We start from the raw sequence: 6,827 nt of genomic DNA, 5'->3' as shown, positions 1-6,827 counted from the left end.
CAAAAAGAAAACAAAAAGACAACTTTCAGAATGGGATAAAATAGTTTCAAATGATGCAACTGACAAGGGCTTAATCTCTAGTATATATAAGTAACTTATACAACTCAACAGCAAAAAAACCAATCAATCAATGGAAAAATGGGCAAAAGACCTGAATAGACATTTCTCCAAAGAAGATATACAGATGTCCAACAAACACTTGTTTTTGTTTTGACTGACTCAGATACGCAGAAGTTCCCAGGCCAGAGATGGAACCCACACCAACAGAGCTGTGACCTAAATTATAGCAGTGACAAATCTGGATCCTCAACCACTAGACCACCAGGGAATTCCCACTTTTTATTAATATACATTGCATTAACATTATATCACTTTTAAAAATCAAAATTATATTCATTTCATATTTCCTTTTTTTTTGTTTGATCACTACTTTTCTTTTGAGTAATTTGTGCTCATAAATTTATTTCTTAAGTTGTTTCCCCTCACTATAGTTATTATTATTTTTATTATTATAATTTTGACTTAATGCCCAGAATATTACAGTTTGGATGTTGAAGTCCTTGTTGGTTCACACTTATAAAATAAAAGAGAAGACCAAGGAGTTACACAGTGATTAGCAAATGTCATATCTATGGTTACCTGACCAATCTTTCCTTATTAAGGAACATATATAAGAGACACATAGATTGAAGAGCTCATGCTTCTTAACTATAGATTTACTGAGTTATTTGATGAGTACCCCTGGGCCTTTTTGCTAAAGCTTCCAGGAGAAAATGCTTTAGCAATTCTGTTATGGGACTGGAAATTGATGATTTAACAAAATTAATAATCATTTGAAAATAATAAAACTTAATTTGGCATATGTATGACTTCTAGGAAATAACAGCTGGATATTATTTTATACATAGCAGTCAGCCAGAAATACTCATGCTAAAGAGCTGTCACTTTATGAAAGCAGAAGTTTTGGTTTTAAGTTTTTTGGTAGTTCCTGAAGTAATATGAAATTCAAAACAAATTCTTACTTTTATATTTAAATATTATCTCAAATTATGCTATTTTTTTCATCCTAAGTCTCTTGAATTTTCATGTAACAAGGGTGCAAATTTTCCTACATGTATTATAAGAATTCTTTACCCTAATGGAACATAATGACAGCTCTTCTTGAAAAATAATGAAATGATTAAATATTGCCTTTGCATCTCCCTAAAATGACAGAATCTTGATTTATTTGAGGAGTTTATTCAGAGCCTCTTTCACATCCTTATTCCTCAGGCTGTAGATCACTGGATTCAACATGGGGAACACCACAGTATAAAATGTGGGAACTATTTTGTCCCTATCTGAAGAACAGCTCAATTGTGGACAGGAATAGATATAGAGGATGGAGCCATAGCACAAGGTGACAGAGATGAGTTGGGAGGAGCAGGTATAGAAGGCTTTGAGGCGGCCCTGGGTGGAGCGGATCCTCAAGATGGTAGTGATGATGAAGAGGTAGGAGGCCAGGATGAGCATGGCAGGGGTGATGACATTGGAGGCCAGGAGGAAGTACATCAAAGCCTGGTAACCTTCCTCCCTGCCACAAGCCAACTTCACCAGGGTAAGCAAATCACAATAGAAGTCATCAATGACATTGTCATTACAGAAATTCATGTTAAAGTTTTTTTGGTGATGATGGAGCAGTTAATAAAGCCACCAAGATATGAGGCTGCAACAAAGAATGCACAGAGCTTTATGGACATGGCCTGAGAATAAAGCAGTGGCTTTGAGATGGCCATGTAGTGGTCATAAGCCATGGCAGCCAACAGCTAACACTCACTGTAGGCCAGTCCGGCAGAGAAGAAGAACTGGGCTACACAGCCAGAAAAGGAGATGTTTCTGCCCTCAGATATACAAGTCACTAGGATCTTTGGGGGTATAGACAGAAGAATACCAGAGATCCAGAAAAGTCATATTCCCAATGAAAAAATACATGGGTGTGGCAGCCTGGAGTCTTTACAATTCAACACTATGATGGTGGTATTTCCTAACACAATCCCAGAATAGACACCGAGGAAGACAACAAACAGGACCAGCTGCATCACAGGGTCTGTTGTGAAGCCCACCATTATGAAATCTGTCACTGTGTAATTGCTTCTCTCCATGGCTATAGGTAATGTCACGTAGGAGATGAGAAAATCAGTTGGGCTTGACTTACTGTGCTGAACATGTAGCAAATATGCTAAATAAAGGGCATTATATTACTTTCAAACCTTGATGTATAAGTATAAGCCATGTAAGTGCTCATTTTGCAACATAAACCACTTAAACTTTACACTTATACTCTGTTAAATGGTAAACTTAGGTACATAAAAATTTTCAGGTGTTTACTTGAGCAAACATCCATATGAATCAGGCAGTTGCCAAAGAGGTTAAGCGCACTCTTTAGGTAGGAGCTAGGGGAAATATCTTTATAGAGAGGACACTGAGCAAAAAGGATGTCATTTGATTTGCTATAGATTAAGTGTTTATCTATTCTTTTTCCTCTAAGTTTTGTTGAGATATAATTGACAGATAACATATTAATTTAAGGTGTCCAATGTACTAATTTGATATATGTTCACACTGCAAAATGATTACAGTTGTGTAGTTAATATACATCACCTCATATAGCTACATTTATTCCTCTTTTATGATTTTTATTTTTTCCACTATGATTGATTGACAGTGTTCTGTCAATTTCTACTGTACAGCAAATCGACTCAGTCATTTCTTTATATCCCTTTTCTACTGTATTATTCTCCCTATAACAGCTCACTATCTAGTATTACCTATATCTTATTAGTTTATTCTCTTTCCCTTCACTAGAATATCTCCTTACCTTATGTTTTGATGGAAAAAGATATGTCAGTTCACTGTCTATCACATCTTAATTAATAGGCTTTTTATGAGGATTGGGGGCTGTTTATTTTAAATGAATCACAGTGCAGACTGAGAGCAATTTGGTGGCTGGGCAATATCTTTGAAAACAGGGGTTTGTTTAAACTAAAATTAATTTCCAGTGGAAATAAGTTCCAAATTCCTAGACTCAGTTTTAAACAATACTTTCTGATTCTTTTGTTTTCTGGTTCTCAAGATTATATCAGCATTTTATTATTTATAAAATGATAGCTATCAATTTTGAATACTTTACTGTGAGTCAAGCACTATGCTTGGTTTTTCATAGCATTGTTTATTTATTCCCATAGCATCCATTATAGGTGTGTTTAATAGCATTTTAGATTAGAGATAATTTTGCACGAGACGAAATTGAGTATTACTGAGGAACTTGTAATTACAGAATTAGTTATGTGGTGTTATCTTAACCAAGAGACCTGGGACTTGGCCACAAAGTCACCTACTTTCATATATGATATTACGTTAACAGTTACTCGTGGCCTTCAAGGGTCCCTGTCTTTTTGGTTGTGACACCTTAACCCAAAACAATATGATAATGCTGACACTCAGATGCTGTCACAGGGAACTCCTCATGCATGTGGTTTCAGATAAATACTTCCACATACTGCTCAAATCATCTTCTGGCAGAGTCCTATGTCTTTTCTCTTTTCAGCAAACACTGACTGTGAGTATAGAAACATTCTACTCACTCCACCCAGGTCCAGGACACTTTCCTGTAACTCTAACAATCACAGACATCAAAAGACCACACTGTGAATTCAGATTACTTATACTTGCTCAGTGTCCCCAGTGTATATGATTCCTTAAGCATCTGAGAGGTTCATAGCTTTGGCTTTGAAAGGCTCTAAAAAGCAATTAACCAAAAAGTGGGTTAACTTTATTTTGAGTCAATTGTTCCATGCAAAACAAGTGATCAATTTAAAAAGAAAGGATGTTAATGAATTATAGTTTGAGAAACTACTTTTTGCAAAATACCTTCCCCAGGATCATTTTTTTTAATTGTCAAACAACTTTAAGGAGTGTGGAGTGTAGTTCACATTAAAGACAAGAAAAGAGATTCAGAGCAGTTAATTAACATGTCAGGGCAACCTTAGAAGAGAGTGCATTCAGGATTTAAACCTAAGGCAATCTGATTAGGTAATTTATCATCTTTCCCCTACACCAAGAATGCACCAAAGACACATAATCATTGAGTATTCAGCTATGACACTGATGCTTTAAAAGTGGACTGCACTTATTCTGAGTGTTTATACAGGCAAATTTTGGAGAAAACATATTCAGTCTTTTAATTCATTCTTTTAACTTTTTAATCTACTCATTACCCACCTTTTATTTTTTGTCTTTTCTAGGGCTGCACCTGTGGCATGTGGGGGTTCCCAGGCTAGGGTCTAATTGGATCTGTAGTTGCCCGCCTATGCCACAGCCACAGCAAGGCAGGATCTGAGCCGAGTCTTCAACCTACACCACAGATCACAGCAAAGCCGGATCCTTAACCCACTGAGAAAGGCCAGGGATTGAACCTGAAACCTCGTGGTTCCTAGTCTGATTTGTTAGCCACTGAGCCATGAGGGGAACTCCTATTGGAGTGTTTAATCACAGTAGGTTGAGTCCTGTGGCTTCAGCTTTCCGAAATAACTTTCCTTCATGACACATGCTGCTCACAGAGACTGCATTCTCTGGAGCCCATCCAGAGTTATATACAATTTATTTTTCGTCTTATTAATGCAAACATATTGGAATATGGTAAGTGTGTTTCTATATGGGAATATTCCTGAGTTGAATTGAATTATATTTATTTACAAAATAATTTCAGATACTGGTATTGATTTATTTAATATAGTATTGTTGTAGGTCTTACAATCGGAGGTGCTATAAAAGTATTGTGACATTTTTGTTGTAAACCAACAACTTTAAGATAAGGAAACTGGCACAGGATTTAGTGATCTAGCTTTTTTTACCCTTGGAAAATAGTGCTCTTATCCCATGTGGTGTATTTTCTACTTATAAATTGTGAATATTATTGCCTAATATTTCTTTTCCATAGGCATTATTTTGAGATTAAATTTTAATTATGAATAAAGGCATTTTACCATCTTTGTATATAAAGATGGAATTATTTCCATCATTATCTTGTATATCTAATTCCAGAACTGGCACAGGAAACAACTTCTTTGAAGATGTAGTGTAGTTTTTACTTGGTGTGAAGTGCCGATATTATAATAGGATTCATAATGATTCCCTAGTGTACATCAGAAAATGATATTTAAATATTATGTTGAGCATGAATGGTAGGAAATTAAGAATAAAACATTGACATTCCTTTGGTGGCTCAGCAGGTTAAGAACACAACATAGTGTCTGTGAGGATCAGGTTTGAACCCTTGCCTCGCTTAGTGGGTTAAGGGTCTGGTGTTGCCGTGGCTGTGGAGTAGACCTGTAGCCACCGCTCTAATTCAAACCCTGGCCCAGAACTTCCATATGCTATAGGTGTGTCCATTAAAAGAAGAAAAAAAAAGTATAATGAAAAAAATCGAATAGTTACCTACCTGTTTAATTTATATGTTTGTCAATATTTAGGCTCCATATTACACACATTTCTTAATTAAATACCAGATTTCAGATATGATACATTTGCTGTTTTTTTTTTCCTCATATTACTCAATGCTCATATAGACCTAAGGGATAATTTACAATTAAAGATGCAAAGAATTATATGAAATAATTGGATTGTGTTCATGATCTGCTAATGATGGTGAAATAGCCCTGAGGTCCAATTAGCCACAGTTTAGAAACTTCACAGCATTTGCCTTCGAGAAGAATATATGATAGCACTTTTAAGACTCAAGAGAAAGGATTTATGCAAAGGCCTCATCAAAGACACTTAGTGTAACTGTGCTAGTTGGCATTTTTAATCTTACAACCTCTTTCTTTGTGACCTAACAGCTGCCAGGTGCCCTTTCCATGGAGCTATGTCAGACAAATTCATAGGTGAGGTTTTTTTTCCAGCAAATCATATTCATAAACACTTGGGTTTCAATGGATCTTACAAATTTATATAATTGCTTCTCATCCTCACCAATCTGTGCTTTAAATCCCTTATCCAGCATGCAAAACATGAAGATGGACTCAAGTACATTATTATGAATTTAGGAGTAAAATCATTTGGAGTAATTTTCTCAGTGATAAATATTTGCTGTTAGAAAAAAATAAAGTGAGATTTAAATTATGTAGAATGATTATGCAATTCAAATTTGCATCCAAAATTATCTCCAATTTACATTATAACTGAAGAATATTCCTAGATGTTGCACACATTTTTGAAAAACACTTCTTTTTCAAAGTACACATTGATCAAGGAAATGTACTCTATTTTAATAATCCATTTCTCCAACATTAAACACCATGTCTTTCTAAATTTTCCATAGCTCTTAACAATTGTATCAACACATACATATACATAGTGATTTATATATTTACATATTGTATTGATACACACATATATAAAATTAATATATATATAATGATTTTTCCCCTTTAGAAATATTTTCCTTTAGTTTTTTTCCCTAGAAAGAATATTGTTGAAAAAAAGAAACAGCGATTTTTACTTCTTTTTTTAGCTAGAAAGAATATTGTAGAGACAAAAAAGAAAAGAAGCAATGATTTTTATTTCTTCACAGTTATTTATAAATCACTTTCAGTAATTATATCTAATTCTCATTTTATTAACAGAATACACTTCTCTGAAATATTGGGGGAGTCCATCTCAGAATAAAGGAATGTATTAAAGTTGCTGCACTTTGTTTTCATGTATGTATAAAATTTCATCTCAGAAAAATGAAAAAATAAAGATCTTCAATTATCTTTGAAAGAAAAAAATACATGCTTTTTTCAGGA

At 34.5% G+C, this 6,827-nt stretch overlaps 1 pseudogene; it reads right to left on the bottom strand.

Moving 5' to 3' along the window:
- Positions 1-1,224: 1,224 nt before the first annotated feature.
- Positions 1,225-2,141, bottom strand: LOC100519409 (olfactory receptor 9G1-like; annotated as a pseudogene).
- Between the last annotated feature and the right edge of the window lie 4,686 nt (positions 2,142-6,827).

The sequence above is a fragment of the Sus scrofa genome, chromosome 1 (genome assembly GCF_054392235.1).
Source record: "Sus scrofa isolate SSC_HxYL_T2T_F1_AM1 chromosome 1, Sscrofa_HxYL_maternal_Yorkshire_Landrace_v2.0, whole genome shotgun sequence".
Classification (NCBI taxonomy): Eukaryota; Metazoa; Chordata; class Mammalia; order Artiodactyla; family Suidae; genus Sus; species Sus scrofa.
Note: the sequence above shows the minus strand (reverse complement) of the source record. Positions and strands in the feature narration are given on the sequence as shown.